Consider the following 22,868-nt stretch of genomic DNA (forward strand, 5'->3'; position numbering starts at 1 on the left):
CTATGCCAGATTAAGGGTTACTGAGCTTTGCTCGTATTTTATGAAACGACATAGTAACGATGAGTTATGCCTTGGAATTACAATGTTTATAATTTTCCTTATGTAATTGTTTGCCCCCGTTATTACCGCAAGGTTACGATTACGTCGCTTTGTTTCTAGAAACAAAAGAAGCCTCAGGTAACAATTCAGGGGGTGTTTTTGGTACACGATTTAGGTCTTTTCAGTTTCTGCGTTATTTTAAATTGCAATCTTTTACAGTTACAGTTCGTGTTTCACCATTGGTTTTTACAACTCTACTGATAATGTTCGAGAAATCCAGCATGATATTCCAGTTAAGTCGAAACAATAGGTATAAATTATTTAAAAAGTTGCTTCATCATCAGTTTTGACAGCTTTTTAAATGTTTTATTCTTCTTCAATACCTTCTGTCTGCAAACTTTACTGAGTTTATAATATTCGCGAAATAATACTGTAGTTGTTTAAAAAAACTGAAGAGTGACATACTTTTCTACTCTACAACAAGTTGCTTCATCATCAGTTTTGTCAGTTTTCCAAGTTTATTATTCTTATCCAATACCATTTACCCTTTTGTTTTCAAACTTTTTGAAGGAGTTGTCCAACTTCAAATTCTGTGACATGAAACAATGAAAATTAGTTTCTCAATTCAAATTATCTACGCAACTTCGTCGCCGCATTCGTCTCAATGACTTTAATGGGCCCTCTTTGTCAGTTCAATCGTTTGTCTTGGTTATTTCCTTGTTAGCTCGGAATACCGGTATCAACATAATTATCTACCTACGTCCATAATTGTACAGTTTGCGCCTACACATAGAATGGATCCTGTAAAGTTGTGGTTCTTAACCGGTGTTCCGCCACTTGTTGTCATTGAAAACACCCAAAGTAGTGTAGTCAGTATGAGTAGTATTCAATGATCATCAAAATCACTGGTATTTTAAATACATTTGAAGAGTTTCGGAAATAACAATAAATACCTATGTATTAGCAATACAATAGAATACAAAAACTTTATTGCGCTTAAAACTGAAACGGCACAGGCAAGTGCGTGTTGGTGAAGGGGTTTTTTAACTAGCAGCCGGGACCGATGGCATAACGTGCACTCCAAAACACGGAATTCACTATGATTATGAATCATTTCAAGTATTTTATTCATTGAAATGTAAATGGACTTCTGTTTCTGCTTACCACGGTGGGAAATAGACGTAAGTTTTCTGTATGTCATAGAATAACCTAATAATGTTCCTTACTCCCAATTGCCTTAACAAGACAGCGAGTTTCAAATGGTTCCTAAACACAAAAAGGTTAAGAACCACTGCTGTAAAGTAATAAATAAGCATTCCTGCTCTATTTGAATTTACCGTCCGGAAGTCATATTTGGGACCCTTGCCAGTGTAACATCGCATAACGATGTATGAGCCTTACCTGTCGTGCTAAAATTGTAAATTGGTACAAATGTTCTGAAACTCTGTGCCGTTTATCAGAAGACATTCAAGTTCTTGTTAACAATAATATTATTGTTACCTATTCAAAAATATACGGGTTGTTAGTGACATCGTAACGAATACTGAGGGGGATGCTTCAGACCATGATTCTGAGTTGATATCAAGTGGAATTTTCCGTCGCAAAATTGAATGATTTCATGATTTATATATGATAATTATGATTTAAATATCATTAAACATTGACGTTTCAACGAGATGGTTAACTTAAGCTGGCTATTTCATGAAATATGACCATCCAATGAAATGATCAGTTCTAAGATCTGGCCACGACATGTATTAATGACATGTTTTTTGTATGTGTTAATTTTTCATCGTGTTTACATACGTTCACGAATATATCCTAATGGGTTAGAGGCACAATCACTGCAAGATTATCTAAGTACTTACACTTCACCGAGCTTTCTGTTTTATCATTATTAATTACATAATACGAACTTACAATCATCAGTTCTACCGAGTTTTACCATCATCGTTTAGCCACTCATTTGCGTTTCTAAGATCATTGTATCTTCATCCCCAATTTAAATTCTATTCACAATCAAACTATCTAGTTAAATGGTATTACGTTTGTTAACATTAATCCCCTAATTCGGGTTTACATTAATGTTAAAGGGGTATACTGTGATGTTAATGAAACTTGTTAGTCTGGCAAACCTAATGGGATTGAATTGTTCTTGTTTCGGTTTCAAATTGGCTCTCACTGTTGCTAAAGGATTTAGAAATAAGACTTGTTAAGTCGTTATAGAGCTCAGGAAGAAGTGTTTTACTATTGTTGAAATTAATAATGATTAACTACGGTAAGTATACAACATAGTTGACAATAACTCGCCTTTAGAAAGTCTTCAAACTGTGAATAGTTTCTTTGTTTCTAAATCGATTTTGTTTACGAATTTCTCGAAGAAGAAAAAGCTATTTTTTTTTTTGCAAATAAAGCACCTATTTGGAAAATCTAGTTCCCTGGCTACACAATTCACATTTTAAAATAATCTAATCAAAATTAACAAGTTAGAACACGTATAAGTACCTAGATATTTTGAAGCAGGGAAACATTATACACGCAAAATTGACAACGAATTCCTACTGTGACTTTAACTGATAAGAACGTTTATTACCTTCAATAAAATTTCACCCAAACAACAAAACAATTACGATTGAAACTTCCCGAACACGCATAACTGGTAGTAAATTAATATCGTAAAGTGGTTCAACTATAGTCATTTAACGAGCGAGTGTGCCCACCATAAACAGTAGAGTAATTACACTACAGCGATATGAAGTAGCTAAGTCCTCTTCTGTAACAAGCTTTAGCTAATAGCACTTGAAGCACTATCTCAAGTGTCCAGTGCTCAGTGTTCTGTCAGCAGTGCTCGCATACATGCTGTATCCTAGGTATGATACAATGCCTGCTACCAATGAGGCAGTTAAACAAAATAGCTAAACTTTTTCATAATGCGTGAGTTCCCTTAACATCTGTAAACGAACTACTACAACACAAACATAACATAGAGTCGCGTTTGTATCCCCGAAGTTGTAGGCAGTGGTGTATAAATGTACGGTTGGTTGCCTTATGTTGCCTTGTGTTATGTTATCTGGAGGTCCGGATTCGATTCCCGATGGGGACATTGTCGAAACCACTTTGTGAGACTGTCATAACTTTGTAAGGACTTTTCAGGTTTGAATCACCTGATTGTCTGAAAAAGTAAGATGATTCCGTGCTTCGGAGGGCTCGTTAAGCCGTTAGTCCCAGCTATTAGTCGTAAAAACACCTCCACCAACCCGCAGTGGAGCAGCGTGCTGGGTGCTCCATACCCCCTCCGATAGATTGAGGGGAGGCCTGTGCCCAGCAGTGGGACGTATATGATGATAAGTATATTTATCCATCATAAGATCAGTTCCAGTGGGTCTATCGCAAGATAAACTATGTAGGTCACCGAGCTTTCTGTTAGACCAATGTGATAGGTGGTGATTCGTATTGCCGTGTATGGGTACTTCACTATTCGAGGCTAATATTTCTACAGAAAACATTTTGTCTAAGAAAGAAATCGTCTCGCTAATAAAAAGGTAAAATCGTACTACTCGTTATCCTACTACTGGGTTAAGGTTCTTGTCATTATGTTATATCTTTACGAGGGGTTCCGTCCGTAGGGCTCTTGGGAACCATTCCCTTACAAAAGATAGGTAGTAAGAATGAGTACGATTTGTGAAGCATACTATTCTTATATGCTAGTGAAGATAGGCTGCAAACATTATTATTAGTCCCTTTTTTTACCGACTTTAAAAAGGAAGGAGGTTCTCATGAGAGCTTTCCTTTTCGGTGGATAAGAAAATGACAGGTATAATATTAGGTGTCTGTAGGAATCATCTATTTTATGGAACGGTTCAAAATAAAAAATGAATAATTTATTTGTTTTTTTTTTTTCATGCTCAATAGGGCCGTATTTTAGGTATAGTCGGTCTAGGCGTTTAAATATTGATCCGTTTGAAATATTTGCTGAAAACATGATCTGCCCTAAAACAAAGGGAGACTTTAACCTGTTGTTCGTCAAAAGATTTCTTTGAAAAGTAAAATACTTTTAGAGGACCCTCGCTTCAAGTGCAAAAGCGAATATCATATAGATGTAAATCTTTAACTAAAGGATGTATCTACTACCTGTATTTATACGTACATTGTTATCCATAAGACAAATTCGAAGTCAATCCTGAGACATACTTACAACCGAAACGCAAACTTTGGGGGATAATTCAGACCATGATTCTGATTTAAAATCAAGTGGCATTTTCCGTTGCGAAATTCATGTTTTAGTGCTTAAAATATTGGGCATGCTGCGAATAAGTTGGAACTCAGAACGTCAGCAATGTTAAGGCTCTCCAACGCGTCGGTATGAGCCGGAAATTGGTGCAAACCATCAAAAAACGGATAGTAGCGTATTTGGGACATGTTCTTAGGAATGAAAGATACCAGCTGCGCCAATTAATTATGATGGGCAAAATTTAAGGGAACATACGTCGAGGAAGGAGGAAGAAGTCGTGGCTGCAGAACATCTGCGAATGGGCCGGCGTTACAACCATGGAGAAGCTGTTTCGTCTTGCTTCTGACAGAGAAGAGTTCTCTAAGCTGACGGTCAACGTTCAGTAATGGATAGTAATGGCACTGGAAGAAGAAGAAGAAATTATTTGGCAATGGATAATTTGACAATTGCAGCAGATTCCGCATAGAATTATTATGATTTGTCAAAATCCACCACGTGGATTTCTTTTGTGGCGCGGACTATATGATTTAAAACTGGGTATTATCTTTAGTTTTCGTTTTGTAATATTTTTAATAATACATAATATAATACCTATCTATAATACCTAAGTACCTATAATAATGTGAACATTGCAGATACTTTGATAAATAGTGTAGTAGTACTTTTAAGTGTAAGATTAACAGTTTTTTTGTCGACAACCATTTGAAATGGAGTATCTACGCTGACTAAAACCTACTTTGAATATCTTAAAATACATTGACTTTGAATTTCGTTGGCGTTCTATTTCCTTTGTGTCAAACGCTTTGCTAAGCGCTTTGTTATTCTATGTATTAAATCGACAGATCAATCGAAAAAAAATTCAAATAATGTTCGAACAAAACGAATAAGTTTTTCATTATTCTATTGTTTCTTAAATGGCTTATTGCCATTGAGTTCTCGTATCATAATATAATTGGCGCTTTACCAATAAACAAAACACAGCCGGTGTAAGATGGCCAAGCAAAGTTCAATCGTAAAAACGTAAAAACCGGTTTTTATCGCGTTAAATCAAAAATATGAAACTCTCGTTATTTTATTAGTGTTCTTAAAATAAAAGTTAACACGTAAACTTCAATCAAATTATGTAATTATTGGAAACAATATTTTTGGTTGTCAAATACTTATAAAATTCAATAAATCCGTACTGATATTATAATCGCTGAAGTAACACGTGTCAGTTCTTCTCAGATAAAATATGATAGTTGAAAACAAAAGCCAGAAACGGATGTAAAATACTTTCAAAGGACTGCTTACCACTATAACCCAAAATGACAATATATGTACGAATTCAAAAAGTTAGTTATTTTATTATTTTGTATAAAATATGAGTTCTTTTATTTACTACACCTAGACTCGCATATTTCATTATTATTAAACTTTTGCACAATATAACGAAACCAAAATGGGTTTTTGCTCCAAAGCTATAAATCAATTAGATAAGTCTGAATTTATAGATATAACTACTTCACGTACAGGAATCTGTCTAAAATTAAAAAAAAAACAGGAATAGTCGTTGTCTGGACAAGAGATAATATTAATTATAAAGAGTACCTAACCGTAAATGAAAATACAAATCAAAAGTAAAGATACGACGATTATTCTCAATTCAATATAAATTTTGAGAAGGATTACAAGGTTCTTGGTATCAAAATATTTAACTCATAATCATACAAATTTCTGCAATCTATTTCCAACCAGATCGCGGATAACTTCAGTGTAATCAGTGAACCAATCTGTGGGGGTTCTTAATAAATTCTATAAAGGACCCATTAGGTTGATTAAATGTAACTGTTCTTATTAAACCTTTATTCTAAAGGGGATTGGAGTCAGATTGGGATCCCAAACCGCACTGGCCTGTTTAAATGAGGCTTTATCATTACTATCCTTATTTTGTGTCATATTTCAGGAAAGGACCTAACATGAGTTGGGGATAATTTACGTTGTGTTTAAGGTAGACAAACTAAGACGAATGAGTAATTAGGCTGTCCCTTCGGGTTGCACGGTCAGATTAGCAAAGTCTTTTGTAAACTTACCACATAGCATCACGTCCGTTTCCCTGAAGGGGTAGCCAGAGATGTAATAGTTCACTACTCGCCAATTATGTTTAGGTCCCATGTAATTTGACGGCGAACCCATTTCCTTAAACTGGGCACAAATTCTGGACATCACGTGAGGTAAATTATCTTTGATCCAAACATGATTGCAAACTCATAAAGTTTGGAACCCCAGCTGGCATTATAGAGGTATCATCGTCACTAATTTAAGGGCCACGCTTTTGTCGTTGTAGCATTCCCCATTCTTGTCTATCAAAGGCCAATTCTTTCACTTCCTTATAAGAAAAGACGATCGCCTTCTCTATAATCTGTTTCATGTAAGCTCTTCTTGGTCTTCCCCTTCCTCTCTTTCCTTGCAGCTTCCGTTTTATGAAGTTTTTAATAAATTCGTCATGTCTTATGTAGATATAAAACAATTTTAAAATGTTATACTTAAAGACAAGAGCGTCATTCTTAAGTTAAAAAAGGAAATATCAAATCAATAATCAATAGTATTAAGAGTCAAGCCTACCTCACAAAGATACCCCTATTTCATTAATTGTTTCAAGGCGCTGTTGGACTTGCTAACAAAGGGTCTAATTAGAACGGATGATGTTTACCGAACTATGCGCATGATTGGCCATTCAGGCCTTGACATTAATAAGAGTCGTTAGCGACTTAAGGTAATTGCTAGCTTGTACAACAGGGTTCAATTCTGTCCTTTGATCGTGGAAGTTTGAATATGATGTTATAAGACCGAACCAGCGGGTGTCTGATTGTGTGGTCTGCTTCATTTGGTTTTCTTTTGAAATCACTTTCCTTTCACGTGATAATGTCAAATTGTATTTCAAGTATTACGAAAATAATATTTTTTTTAAATCAAATGGGTTTGCTCTTGACCTTTGACCTTGACCTTTTCCCTCTTGAAGAGATTAAGAAAGTGTCGACGGTGTATTCAGTCTTGCATAAAATGAACTCAAGTTATAAGTTGAAAGGAACTCGATGGCGGAAGTGCATTCGATTCGTATGCATTATTAATGATGAAGCGAAGCGCTTAGTGCACATTTTGGGTACCTCAACCAAGTATGGTTGATAACCCGCCGTACATCTGCTGGCTCTCAGGTAGAAAGAACTAGGCGGAATGAGCACATGAGCTTTACAGGATGTTAGTGACATCGTAACGAATACTGAGGGGGATGATTCAGACTATGATTCTGAGTTAATACCTTTCGCAAAATTCATGATTTTTTAGTATATTTTTTTAAATTATTTTCAATTATATACTTTTGCGATGGAAAATTCCACTTGATACTAACTCAGAATAATGAACTGATGAATGTGAATAATTTTAAACCAACACAAAAATGTTCATGAGTTTTGTGACAGATAACTACTCAGAATAATGGTCTGTATCATCCCTCAAAGTTTTCGTTGCGATTTCACTAACCCTCTGTATATACCTAGTTTGTAACAAAAACACATTCTAATGTTCAAGACAAGCAATCAACAATCTGAACCACTTGTTTTTTACTTAATTCTACAATCTAACAATAATTATGGTGGATGCTAACCGCTGCGCTCTGTTGCGATGAAGCAATCAAAATGAGTGATAACGCCTTTATGGCATTTCGCTGAGGAGATAAAATTTAGAAAATATGTAACTAGGAAGTTAAGAGGACAAACTGATGACACGCCACCAACTTTCGCTGGGTTTCACAAAGTTATCTTGTAAAACGATCGTTTACAGGAAGGAACTGGGAGATTGAAACTTAGGTCTTCAAAGTACGCCAAAGACCCGTTATACATATATTCGGAAATTTGGCACTTCGCTTAGTGCCATAATGCCTACTTACTAAACTCATGATATCAAATCTAACTTGAAAATACATACCTACATAAACTCACGTATTTCTCACCGGGGTAAGCAGAGACTATCGAATTTCATTTGCTTCGATCCTGACACACTTCTCTTGCTTCCTCCACATTCATGAATCGGTTTATACACGCATGGTAGTTCAGAGAACACACTTGAAAAGCCACATTATCCTCTCAACGCCGAGATTTCCAGACACAATAGTTAAACAATGGGTTTTGGATTTTAAAAGAACATTCGGTCTTACGACTTTAGTAGTATAGGTTATACTTAATGTTCAGTCGTACCATGTCCTAATTTTTTGTTTCATTTGTTCACAGGAATAGAAGCTGATCACGAACAGAGCTAATTGTTCGCGTAAGTACACTAATCCAAATATACAAATAAAACTTCTATGCTGTTAAATGTACCCATTCTCGAAAAAAAACGCACACTATCAACACATGTTTCAAGATAGGTCTTGACAAAAAAACCTATGTTGTCATGTGTATAATATTTATTATGTAAACCTTGAAAGTACTACTGTGCCTGATAAAGTGCTTAATTATTACATGTTTTAGTGCGGCTTGCTTTACCCACGTCATGTAATATTTACTTAAAGAAAGACATTTTAAATAAGTACTAATTCAAATACTAACATCAAAACAGCGGTTCCTGCCTAAAATACGCGTAATGTAATTTGTCCAAAATCGTGAATCATAAATCATCGACTGTCTTTTAATGTACCTATGTTCGTTATTCGAATTCGTATGGGTTTTTTTCTGTTATGATCAGCATTTGTTAAATAATAATAATAATAATATTTATTCAGAAAAAAAAGGTACAATTTTTACAAAATCAGCATTACATTTTTAGTGTAAGTTTACAATTTTTACTGAGTTTACGTTTTTCAGAGGCAATATCTATGATTCTTACACTAGGCAAAGCCTGTATCGTAAGAATCATGTTCAATACGTTTATAAACAACAGTACATACTATCTAAGTCTCCGTTTAGGACAAAAGATGGAGAACTACTGAAAACGTTAAAACTAACTTGAAATGAACAAAATATAATTAAAAAACAAAAAAGGTAACAAAAGATAAAATACACTCTGTAAGACTCTACTTAGAACGAAAGTAACTAGAAATGTTGAAAAAATAAAATTTAAATGTTAAACAAAACTACAATTACGAATAACAAAGGCTTACAATTAAGAGATCGCTAATTAATTATGAGATCATAATAGAAATTTAAAGGAATAAGTAAACATGTGATGAAGTAAGTCTGTGAGTGAGTGAGGGTAAGTGAGGATATGGGTATGTGAGTGTGTGTGTGTGTGAGTGTGTGTGTGTGAGTGTGTATGTGTGTGCGAGTGTGAGAGAGAGAAGGTGTATGTTTGAGCCAGAATCAAAGTTATCTGTATTATTCAAGTAACAATTTTTAGAACCTCCTCTGTTTCTTCATAGGTTAAGGACTGTAGCCAATTCTTTAGCAATGCGTGTGCCTGAAGGATTTTACATTTAGAAATACAACAAATTTTATTTACCTTGTTATATATGAATGGGTGCAAAAAATTAGGAAATCTCCTAGCAAAACTAGTGTTAACTGATGGATTAAAGAAAGCTTTATTATTGTTACCAGCCTATGACTGGGCTTCCTTCAGGTCTCTCCACATGTTCCGGTCTTTATGTGAGCTCCATTGAAAGCGACAGTGTAAAAAATGTACTCAGTAAGTTTCGTATCGTTAGTTAAGTACAAAACTACGAATAATAATGTCAGAAATTGGTAAGTTCTTGTCTGGCATTTGTAGTTTGATTAAACGGGTGGTATGCTTGAATAACATTGTATCATTGTATACCAATACAACAAAACTATTTTCTAATTATTCCGAGATATTTGGTTTGTAAACAATTTGCGGCTATTCCTTTTCGGCGGATCAGGAATTTTCCAAAAATTTAACATTGTCGAAATGTTCAGTAGGGCTAACATGCGCAAAGTGATATTATATTGTCACGCTCATTTTATCGATTCTGACGATACGATTATGTCGTTTGGTGCTAATATGTGAAAGTATTATATGATCTGTGATGTGAACCCAAATAAGTCAAGTCCTGTCAAAATACAAACAAAATCACGTGACACGCATGTATTTTCCTTTAAATATTTTTTAAGTAAAATTGAATATCAGATATTTATTTTGTCTTTACCTTCAATTTAGTGAGATACTACATAGAAGTTTCCGGTGCGGTGAATCGTCGCAAAGCTATGGATTCAACGTACTACGATGTCATAACGCATCGTAGGGCATATTGTTTTAAGTTGTAGAATGAAGGAATATCACCTCTCATACGCAGGCCCATAAAGCATCGTGTAGCTTTACTCTAACCATAGAACTTACCGCCCCGCACCGATTCGTATCGTACGCAGGGTCCGACCTCACCCTCTGTGGGTTTTACTTTAGTTTTAAATTGCCATAAGCCACTTAGGAGTAAGAGGGAGAAAGCGGAATGAGTGTTTTGCTTACACTGTAAGATAGGACATTTTGTAGGATATTTTCAGTGCCCTTACAGAATTCCTGATTGTACTTTCCTCTACTTTTAAGACCTGTTTAAAAACATCAGGAATGCAATAAATATCTTATCTTATATTTTTGTATGGATTTTTTTTTCTTTTTTTTTTGTTTGGATTGTGCAGGATGTGCTCTGATACTTACTTTACCTTTTCTTTGTTCTTTCATAATACTTCGAAATAAATCTTTATTGCTTAGGTTCCAAATTTTCCAATGCAATATCATTCAACTGTAAGCTTTAAACTACTGTCTAGTTTACAAGTTCAGGCTCCAAAAACAAGAGTCATTGTATTGGTACATAACTTGTATATGTACTACATAGAATCGGTTACAAAGGAATGTGCAATCTAAAACAAAGCAACGCGACTAATATCAGATGTATGGTCGTTTCAGAATGCTGCGGCGTACGAGGTAACTTTAAAATTTTATAGAATTTCCATGTATTGAAATGTTTTGTGCTATATTTGTTTGATATTCATACTTTGTTCAATATGTCGTCATATAAACGAAAAAACAACAAATGAAGTCGATTGTTTTCAATATTCTGAATATTTCACATGCGTGTCGGTGTAGCAATTTATGTAATATTTGTTCGATATTGAGCCTTAACTTATTTAACTTGTTTGTATAGTTGTATTTATTTGTAATTGTTAAGTTTATTGTTAAGTTTAAAAATATTAACTGGAATTAGTTTTTAGTATTTGTCAACTTTTGTTACGTCCCTCATTATAATTTATTTTTAATATACGTTATAATATTATCTACTAAAAAAGAGAAGGTGAACGTCCTGTCTTATAAAGAAGTAAAAGAATTGACATTTGCTAGTTAAGAATGGAGAATGCTACACCGACAAGAGCGTGGCTCTTAAATTAGGGATGTGATGATATTATCCATTGTGAATTTGAAGAATAAGTATGTTTATTTTAATAAAATATGCTAATCATTCAATTTGTTCCAAATTTATTGTTATCAGATTATGCAATGGATTACTGTGATATTTTTTTTATAGGTAAAATACACTTTTGAACACACAACACACAAAAATTTGCCAACTCCTACCTCTGCCGCACCATTAAAAAGTGGAACAGGTTGCCGGCTCAGGTGTTCCCTCCTTCTTACAACATGGGGTTCTTTAAGCGAACCGAGAAGAAGCACCTAGTAAATGATAATAATACCATACCATAAATAGAAATAATACTTGATTAAGTATTATCATCGCGACAGGAAAGGTTTAAGATGCAATAGAATCGAATTAGATTTCCTTATCCGGTTATTACTATGCACCAAGTTGCGAAAAAGCTATCAACGTTTTTTTTTTAGTTTGAGTGAAATTGACAAGTACAACTTGGTCTCGAGTTATAGGTACATAATACTATTAGCAGTTGATAAATCTATTATATTCGTTTCTCCGAACAATTCCATGAGCATTCGTAACAAAGTTGTTTACTTTATATTGTGTTCAACTTTCTATCCTCGTATTTAGTTTCAAATATTGAAATCAAGCTAATAAACAAAGGTGTTTCAATACCGTATAAATTACAGGATAATTTAGACAATGAATTTGAGGTAGAAATGTTTATTAAGCAAAATTTAGCTGAACAGTTGGGCAGGTAAATAAATGTTTCGAACTTTTATTGAATTAACTGAAGTTAGAACTAAGGATTTAGATCGAATTTACCTATCAATGATTCAAGTGAAATATTAAACCCGAGACTTAGCAAGTACGTGAAAATTTTGAAAAACATCGAACGCAGATTGTCGTATACTTTCACAGCAATGACAATACAAATGTTAAAGGATACATTATGAAAACCGTTTGATAAAAATCCTAAATGATTCGGTATCCTGACATTATCAGCCAACTCATCGATATCTATATATGAAACTAGCTTTTGCCCGCGGCTTCGCTCACGTTAAATTCAGGGTAACACGCCTTTTCCAATGTACCAATAGTTGGCTTTCTACCTTAAAAACTGTGAAAAGTCCCATATCATATGTGTTCGGGCAAGTCTGGAGCCAAGAGCAAACCCATCAAAGGTCAATAATAAAAAAAATCACCCCCTGTTTGAAGGAGTTAGGGGCAGAGTTGTTTGTTGGTCACTAGCCTGCATACAAATTTTTAGCTTTCTACCTTGAAAACTGCGGAGTGCTCTATACAAACTTCCACCCACCATTTAAGGGAAGTGGGGGGGTTAGAAACACCCAAAAAATAGCCATGACACTCTCCGTCACTTCAAATAACTCTACTTAAAAAGTCACGTTAGTTCGTTGCTCCGTTTTGGCGTGAAAGCCGGACAAACAATCAGACACACACTACACTTTCGCATTTATAATATTTGTATGAATATACATTATTGCACCAAACAGAAATGATCACACGGTTAATAATGGCTTAATTAAGGTGTACGAGTGCAAGGCGATTGCCAATCTAATCGCTTAAGTTATAAACCGTGTTAAAATGTAAAAGTATAACGTTAAATGCGACGAAAACAAACATTCCAACCAGCAATAACTTTTGAAAAAAAAAACTAATCCAACGTTCTTAATTACAACTTCCAGTGCTTTCCATCGACATTATCCGTAGTTTATTACCGTCGTGTCGGAAGCTATAAGACGTCCATATAACGCTATCAATAAACTACAGAATAATGTTACAAACTACTGGTATTGTACGTTACGATCTTCCAAAGACTTATAAGTTCTTTGCTCTATCGCTCTCAATACCGAACGGGTTATTCTTAGTGTTCATAAAAACGTTCATAATTTTCAGTTACGGTTGTGGCGTGCTATTTTCGGTAACTAGTTCATAGTACCCGTATCCGTAGCTAATATTCCGTTGTGCTTGCTTCAGTTTCCTATTGGCTATTTAGGTTCAAATTAATAGCTACCTTTACAATGCGGTTCTGATTTCGTGTTGACCTATTTTTTTACATAAATCCACGTCTATTTCCCACGGGGGTAAGCATAGACTATGGATTGATGAATGTAGAGTAAGCAAGAGAAGTATGTCATAGTTGAAGCAAATGGAATTCCATTTCCTCTTGGTGTTTAATACAGCACTTATCAAAAATAGCCAATCATAAAATTAATAAGAAACTTCTTTATCATTCTGGGCATGTTGTAAAATTCAATTTTATACATTGACTTTGAGTTCTTTCTTAATATGATTGTTTATATTTATAGCATCCCCCTAGCATTATCCCGATTCTCACAGAGTCCGATTACCTAATCTGAATATTTGACAGGTCCGGTTTTTTACAGAAGCTGCCTGTCTAACCTTCAAATCCGCGAAGGGAAAACCAGCCCAATACAGGTTAGGTCACGTACCTCCGAAAATGCATTGGGAATGTGAGTTTCCTCACCATGTTTTCCTTCACCGCTGAGCACGTGATTATCATTTATGATCGAAGCATGAATTCGAAAACAAATTCGGTTATCATTCGTTTAGGCCTGTGCTGGATTCGAATCTGCGACCTCAAAGTGACAGGCAAGCATTCTACCATCTGGGCTATCACGGCTACGATATGTTTATAGCGCTGAATCTATTTGGTCTTTAATAAATAGCATGTGTTAATAACCGGTAGGTATACAATACAATATACTGCACTGTATTATCATTTTTGATGACTGGTTCGGTTCCTCTCTACTTTACTTCTACGTTTACTTTGTCGTTTTACGAATGCTATATAATGGACTTTTCCATTTTTAATATTGACTGGGACCGCTACGAATATTTCAAAAAGTGCTGGGAATTTAATCCCTTTGCCGTTCTGTTTATTGTCTAAGCGTTTTGTGGCTTTTTCGTTGGATTATTCGTCAATTCGTTTTTACAAAGTAAACATTTTGTTCCAAACGTCCTTTTAACTTTTAAACGTACATACATAAGATCACGCTTAGGCATAGAGACCACGAAATTCCACTAACTACGATCCTGACACCTCTTTCGCTTTTTCTACTCTCACCAGTCTCAATTTGGCTGTCATAGACTTTTATAACCGCGAATGCGCTCCCCATTTGTCCGAACGAATACTTAATACCGTCTTAGGTGAACCTATAATAACTCAAGTAAAAGACCTTGAAAAACTATTAAGATGCAAGTTGTTTTCGTTTTCCATATTGCAATCCGATTTGTGTATATATGATAGCGTCTACGAAATATGAATGCATTGACTTGGTACGATTATTTATAGTAGATTCATGGTACGCTGCATATGTGGACAGAATTGGAATATTTATTCGGAATAATTGTCGTTTTCTGAAATTTGTAAACTAAAATCCTGCTGCTGTATTTCAATGACAAAATATTATTATTAAATTCAGATAAAATTTACAAATACGTACACAAAAGTCTGCCCAAACTATAACTTGTTCAGAGTCGTATATGTATAGCGTGTAGGGTGTCACACTGAAAATAGGAAACTAAGATTTCTCCTTAAAAGTTAATAAGGATCCATGTTTAACAGTAGGTAAAATAAAATTCGTTTCACATCTAAGACGTTTCGGATCATCGAAATCGCATTACGCCTGATAGAGTTCAACGCAGAAAAGATCTATTTCCGTCGTCAAAGGAAAATCTAATTTACAATGTCTGCCTAAAATGCTGGGCGAGGCATAAATACGTTGAGTATTTTCATCGCGGCCGATGAGAAAAGATTTCCTTACTTAGGAACATTTTGGTGAAACCTTAAAGAAGACAAATGGGCGTCTCATTACCTCCTCCCCATTCGACCCCTCTCTTTTGTTATATGAAATTCTTGACGCGTGACGCTAAGAAACCATATTGGTGTTTTCAATCTAGTCAGGCGTTACCCACCGTCTTAGTTCGTCATAACTTCAAGGGCCTATAAGGGTCGAGCCGAATGTCTTTAAGTACATAATTTGAAAGAACTTTGGATTAAGTTTTTTATTTAAAGACTATTCTTAGAAACGAGAATGAATCAGCCAACCTTTGTAGTGTGTAATTATATCTGAATATTTTACTGTTATTAATAGCAACCGTTTTGAATAAAGCTTTAATGTAAATTAAACGGTGGTCGACATGAATGATTAATATTTATTTCCCGGGGTACAATACTAAATGCGTAACAAAACAAAGCAAAATATAAGGGAAAAAATCTTTGCAAAATAATCATAGTTTATGAAGAAATGTCAAAAATGTCAGTAGCTATACAAAGGGGTGGCACCAAATTGCCCTTCTGTGAAGCCCCATCGGTGGTTATGTCATGATTTTTAACACCTTAAATAAAATAATCTGCGTCACATTTTAGCCTCATAATCTTTGTTTATACAGAGCGTTTTCCTTAAAAAAGGGTGCGACAAAATTTTATATTCCGTTTCAAATGGCTCTTGCCGTAGGATTTGTAATGTTGTCCGGAGTTTTATCTCTTAATGGTTTATCCGCGGAAGTTTCTATACTTCGGCAATGAATGTATCCATTTTAATTTTTGGATTTGCTTCAGACTTAGTTCAGCATTGTGACCGGCTGCGAGAGCATTTAATACCTAGATACCTACGACTTAGTTACTAAGTCGCTTGGCTCTTAGCAACGAGCAGGTGTCTTGAAGTCTGGCTTTCGCCTTGTAGTCAAGTGTCTAAGCGCAGTAAGAACTACTCTAACAAAGATGTCTTCTTAAAAGAACATGTCCTTTAATACAGCGGCAGAAATCTTGGCTATTAATATTAATGACCGGCATTATTATTTCAGTTTTACGTTTCAGGCCTTTTTACGGAACATTTATCAAATGTGGCCTAATTTTAATGTTTTCGTTTTCTGGTGTACGCACTACAGGCACACACCAAGATTGCGAGATATGTGCCGGATGCCTTGCTATGTGATATAGGTATGTGCGATTGTGCGTAGGACTTGCCTCGCCACGAATATGAAGGTAGGTATGGTCAAGAGAATTAATATGTATACACTTTGATACCATGTCACATAAACTTTTTTGACAAATTGGACTGTAAGTCTCACTAAATGTCAAATATGTTAGTGCGACAGAGTCCTATATGTTGTTGATACATTGTATTGCTCATGACTGTACACATATTTAGAGGCGCGCGATTCATGGCGTCGGGGCACATTCCTCTAAATATTTTAATGCACCCTTCATTTAAATGAGAAAGTAAAAATACAAACAATATAATCCGATCGGGATCGGGGTTGGGATTGCCTTAAGGGATTATATCACGTTTAGTCGTTTCTTTCTGGCTAGAAAGCTAGCAAGAAACGACTAAACGTAATTCCTGAACGTCGTCTCATAAGTAATTCTATCAAAACATTTGAATGGGAAGAGCGTCGGCACAAAATATTCTAAGCACGATTTTAATAAAATCCAGTATTCCCGCTATTTGCTTATAGCAACTCATACAGGCGAGTTATTGAGGCACTTGAGTACACAGACTGTAGTAAGACAGTGCATTCTTGGTCTGGAAAGTTTGCTACTTTCGGACAGGGAATGTAGTGCACTAAAATGCTTTTGGGTTTGCTTAAGTGGCAGTTGCTTGTGAGTTTTATGGATTTCTTCGTTTTACTTTTGTTGAGAATTGGCTTTTATTGTTTGTTTTGACGGAAAGAAGGCTGTGACTCCAATACCAAATCTGGCTAGTCTGGTGGTTTGTTGCTCTACAAGTATCTACATGAAATATATAAGTATATATAATATAAGTATATAAATGAACTCACGCTCATGTCCCCTACTATAAAAGTAAGTTTTGATGCGAATTACTCAGACGGATATGTCAGATTTTTTTGAACGCGTTTTATGATTTTTATTCGCTTTCACTCTAGAAAAGAAGCCTTGTGTTTATTGAGTATTTATTTATTTATTAAAAAACATGATATGTGAAGGCGATACGCGTGTTAAAGTTTTTCTGTCAAAGCATAAAATTTACTAAGTGCGGCTTACAAACCAATGGCGTTCGGTCGGTGACGTAGTCTGTAAGCTGCACTAAGTAAATGCTTTGACAGAATAACTTTAAACACGTTAACACATCTATCGCCTTCGCGTTTCACGTTTTTTCAAACCACCTCCCTTGTCCCCCTGGCTATAATTGACTATGTTTTTAGCTTAGTTCGCTACGTGAACAGGATGACAAAACTAAGTTAACGAGACTCCACGGGTCATCTAGAGGTAAATGAACAATCAGATTTCACTTCAGAGACCCATTACTTGACAATCTCGGAACAAAATGCTTAAACGGCTTTGTAATATCTTTTAATCTTGTCCGAGTTACGATACGGTGTAAGCTGTAAATTTTTAGCGGTTTTATTACTATTATATTCTATGTTGGATTGAAATCAAATAGAAAACAAAGGATAGGTTTAGCTGCTTATCTTAAAAAGTAGTCGTGATCCTGTCTGTGTGGATTGCTTTACAAACGGGGAGCTTTAGAGCCTGGTACCGGACTTGCACCAATGAGTTATTTTTATTTTATTTCGTTATTTTATATTATTTTGTACAACAGACAGTCATAATACAGCTTTCGTATGTTACAAAGTAATAAGTGAAAACAATGAGTGCCCACAATTTCAAAATGTATCTGCGGTCTTAAGTTTCACAAGACAGTTGACTCGACTATTATAGACGGCGATACCATATTCGTCACATTCAACTTAGGACTGAAGATAAGTGGCTGCAAGTCATCTTCGGATTATTTAACGCTCAGCTCACTCCATTAAGGATGCATAACATGTGTGAGATGATCTAACAATAAAACTCTTCCATTAAATTCTTTATTGTACGCATTAATATACTTATTAATGGCGACAAAAAATACGTTCAAAAGATGGACTTATCTGTAAAAGAGATATTTCCAGTCAAACCCACATGGTGTGAGAGTTTAATAAAAGTGAAAAGGTACAAAGTGTAGAAAAAAGAAACATTATATACACATAATAATCTGTTTTTACCAAATAATATTTAAGTAGATATCCCATTTTCTCGATTTTCTTATTTCTTGCACCACTCTAAACTCTTCGGCACACCAAAAGCAGGAGCAGATCACAAGCAGTGCGAGGCAGTTCCAGTTTATACACGGGTCTTCGTTACAACCGCATTCATTTGTCATATTTAATTCCCGTACAATATTCTCCGGCAACGCGTTGTGTTTCCGTAATATTTGTCTTTTGAAAACATAATTATAATTTACGCATTAATTTGATGATGTTTACGTGTAAATGCCGCAGCACTACTGCTACTGCTTTTGGTGTGACTTTATACAGTTTCTTGTATTTCAATTACAACATGCGCCACTCCTGCGGTACATTTTTGGTGTGCCAAAGCCTTATAAATGGGCTTACAGAATCGATAGAAAGCAGCTGTGACATTTTGAGATGAAGTTACTTTTGAAATTAAATCTTTGTAAATTGAAATTTATTATTCCTTATTCTACGGTAGAAGACAAAATCAAAAATAATGTCAAAACAAAGAAACTTTGCTCCTATAAAATGTGCACGTATGTATTTATGTTTCTCCCACTCTAAGCTTTTCTAAGTCAGGAATCTAGTTATGAAAGTAATAAGTGAACAAAATATAAACTACAAGCAAAACCTCTTAGTGGAAATACCTGTTATGAATATACATAATACCTTTCTACAACGGGATCCGTTTCAGTGAGAAGACTATTTTTTTTTTTTTTTATTTTAAAATTGTAATGTCTAAATTATAAGAAATCAAAATGTTTTTACGAAAAGCCGCTTACTTCATTTTATTTTAGATTTTTATTTAACATACCAACCAGAAATAAAAGTCTTATATGCTTATCATGGGCCACACATTTTTACCATAATATGTAACAATAAATTTTATTTCCCCTGGTGTTACGAAGATTTGCTCATAGAAAACCTCCTATAATCTAAGAATACCTAATTTATTTTGTAAAATGATTATGGAATTATTTTGCTTACTCATGTTGAGTACTTCCATCCAAGCTATGTTGAAAAGTAACAATAAAAAGTTCACAGACGTCGCGACTGCGTAAGCGAAGTTTGAATCACTTCAACTTTTAGAATTGAATAGTTTTGACAATTGTTAAAATATAAAGGTGAGCACTGACATGAACATTTAGTAACATGAATATTCGCTCTATGTGGGTACGTCACAAATTGAATATTCGTCATGTCAGTCCAGTACTGCGAGCCTGATAACTAGCTCAAAAATTGACTGACAAGAGCATTTTGCTTGATGCGAATATTCATAAAAGTGTTTCTTTAAACGATTACCTATCTGAGAAAACCTTATTAAATTTTATCTTATTTAATAAGGTAATTGTTATTACTTTATCTAATAAGGTAATTGTTTTTACCTTATTTAACATTTAATCACGTATATCGACCAGGTAAAAATTGTTTAGTATGTATAAAATGCGGCAAAATTGAAAAGTAACTACTACAATATTATTTACCAGCACTTCTTTTTTTACGTGACTTATTGTAGATTTGTCCCGCATTCACAACTTGGCCGGATAACACGAGACCGGAACGTGCTATTGCTGAGAAGAAGCAACAAGAATCTCATGGATTGCACTTTACATACTTTTTTATCAATGCCTATTTCCTATCTCTGGTGGCCTGGAGGAAATTACCTACTGCAGAGGAATAAGGCGGCTAATTATGCTGCTATCTTTCTTTACGTTTTATATGTGTATACAATAAAGTTAGTTAAATTTTTTATTTGTTTTTAAAATACAGTCACAAATTCACAATTATGTTCATGCCAGTCGCCACTAAAGGTACGTACAAAGTCACAGGAAAGCAAAAAATGTTTTGACGTAACATAATTCGAACAGAAATAAGCTTTGCAAGAGCCAAGCTTGGCTTATTCTAAGAACAAGCAACCACAAACAATATTAAAGTAATCTTCCGACATAAGGTTAAAAGCTTCAAGATTGTCGTCAGACTGTATAAAATTACAATTTATGAAATACAATAAGTTAAAATACAACACGATAACAGAATATTCGACACGAAATAAAATAATATACGTATTACGAATACTATCACACAACTATTCAGAGTATTTGTAGCCTAGGTTTTGTGAACCCTGGTCAACCCAGGTTAACCCTTACACAGGGTTGATGAGGTTGGTATTCCAACTCATAACCCACACGATAAGAAGAAGAAGGTTTTGTTGATTATAATGGCGCAAAGCAACGGGGGTGTAAAGTACCTAAAGTTTTTACATTAAGAACACAAAATAAATAAATTATTATTATACTTTCGTGTTCTTTTACTTTTTATTATACGATAATGCTGAGTTGGTCATCTTTGATTTCGCTCGCTAACAAGTATAATAAAATATTATCGTAAACACTATGACAAGGTTGTTATTCGTTTAAATATGTTTTAGAAGTCATGGTTGGAATAAACAAGATTGAAATCGGAACTGAAGGCCTGAAATTAAATCTTTTATGCCTTTTTGACGACAAGGCGATTGTTAGGGTTCCGTAGCTAAATGGCAAAAACTGGGAATCCATAAGGACGGTCGGACAGACAGACATGACAGACATGACATTCGTCATTCGTCATGTCTGTCTGTCCGACCGTCTGTCCGTCCGTATTTCACAGCCACTTTTTTTTTTATTTAACGACACAGCACAGTGCATAATCAATTAAATCATATGGAACTGACATTTGACATTGTCATCCCATAGTGTACAATAATAATAATAATACGCAATACATAAATTTTATTCGGCCGGGGCCTTTGGCGGCTCAATAGTAATCCTGACTCCAGAGTCAGGAACAACCCTGAGGTTGATGAGGTTGGTACCCCCACCTCACAACCCACACGATAGAAGAAGATTCCGCCGGTCGAGGTATAATTTTATTCGAATAAAATCGCGGCAAATCAAAATCAAGTTAAATAAACGAGAACAACTTAGAAACAACAAAGTTTGATTTAGTCATATCTTTTAAACAAAGCAATTGTAATATTTTATGAGTTGGTAAGTAGGTACCCTGAACCCGGTACCCGGAATTGCTATTAGATGATGGTAAGTGTATCTTTGAAGTTTGAGCTCACATGGATAAGTAGAAACCTCGGTTTATCAAAGTTCAATCACCCATTCTCCTTTAAAGCGAATTGAGAAAATTGAACAGAAAATTCATTATCTTCATGAAAGGAAAAGTTTCTTCAAAGGATATTAATTTAATAATTCTAAGTTAATGTACCACGCACCCACGCAGTAATTAGATTATTTTATAGATTTTTTTTTTATTATGCAACCGTAAGGAGTGTGACGTATTTTTGAAAAAGTTCTTTGTGCTTTTGATAGAATAGAGTAGAACTCTCCGCTCCGCACTAATTTGTATGTGGTATCGAGCTAGATTTACCTCACCCCCTCTGGGGTCATACTTTAGTCTAAATGCCCGTAAGCGGCAAAGGAGCAAGGGGGGCTCGCTCAGATTATCTGTCTCGCTCACACTTACGTGGTAAAGTGGCACCACCGGTAAGAATGAGATTTGTGTGATGATGGTCTAACACCGTCCCAAACTTAACTTGTTTTAGTATGTTAAATTTTGTATTTTGAAGTGAGTGATTGGTAAAAGAGACCATAAAAACTGTACAAAGGATTTATTTATAATTCAGATATTTTTTGAATCGCCACCAATGGGATTTAAATATAGCTGACGAGGAGTGTACACATACTATACACCTCTACTATACTATTGGTGATACAGGCATAATGCTAATTTCCCCTCTAGGTATATTGTTTCTTAAAATAAACACACTCTTGAGCAGTAAACGCACTCAATTGAGCAAAATAATAATATGATCTTTCCGAAGTTACTAGTCTGGAAAAAAACGTGAAACTAAAAGCCTTGGCGCAAAGAAAATTAGATGAAAAATACCTTTGTGAAGTTTGAGTAGGTACATTTTGCAAAATGCTATCTTATTTGTTCTTTACGTGAACTCATTATTTTATTCTGAGACACAACAACACACACACAGACAGAGACACAAAAAATATATTAGAAAACGTTCAGGGGCCGTAGCCAAGTTGAAAATGATTCTGACAATCGACAGTGACAGTGAAAAAATATGTGGGATATAAAATTAAAAAAGATATTTATTCCTTTTGATTCCTTTATTTTCCAAAAACA

At 34.9% G+C, this 22,868-nt stretch overlaps 1 protein-coding gene across 2 annotated transcripts in view; it reads left to right on the forward strand.

The window, feature by feature from the left end:
- LOC126370220 (angiotensin-converting enzyme-like) overlaps positions 1-22,868 on the forward strand; it is a 193,192-nt gene that overhangs the window by 115,917 nt on the left and 54,407 nt on the right. For both annotated transcript variants that reach the window (XM_050015016.1, XM_050015015.1), the window contains one exon: positions 8,536-8,572. The gene's annotated coding sequence lies outside the window, so the exon portion shown is untranslated. The remainder of the gene's footprint in view (positions 1-8,535; positions 8,573-22,868) is intronic.

Source organism: Pectinophora gossypiella, chromosome 10 (assembly GCF_024362695.1).
Source record: "Pectinophora gossypiella chromosome 10, ilPecGoss1.1, whole genome shotgun sequence".
Classification (NCBI taxonomy): domain Eukaryota; kingdom Metazoa; phylum Arthropoda; class Insecta; order Lepidoptera; family Gelechiidae; genus Pectinophora; species Pectinophora gossypiella.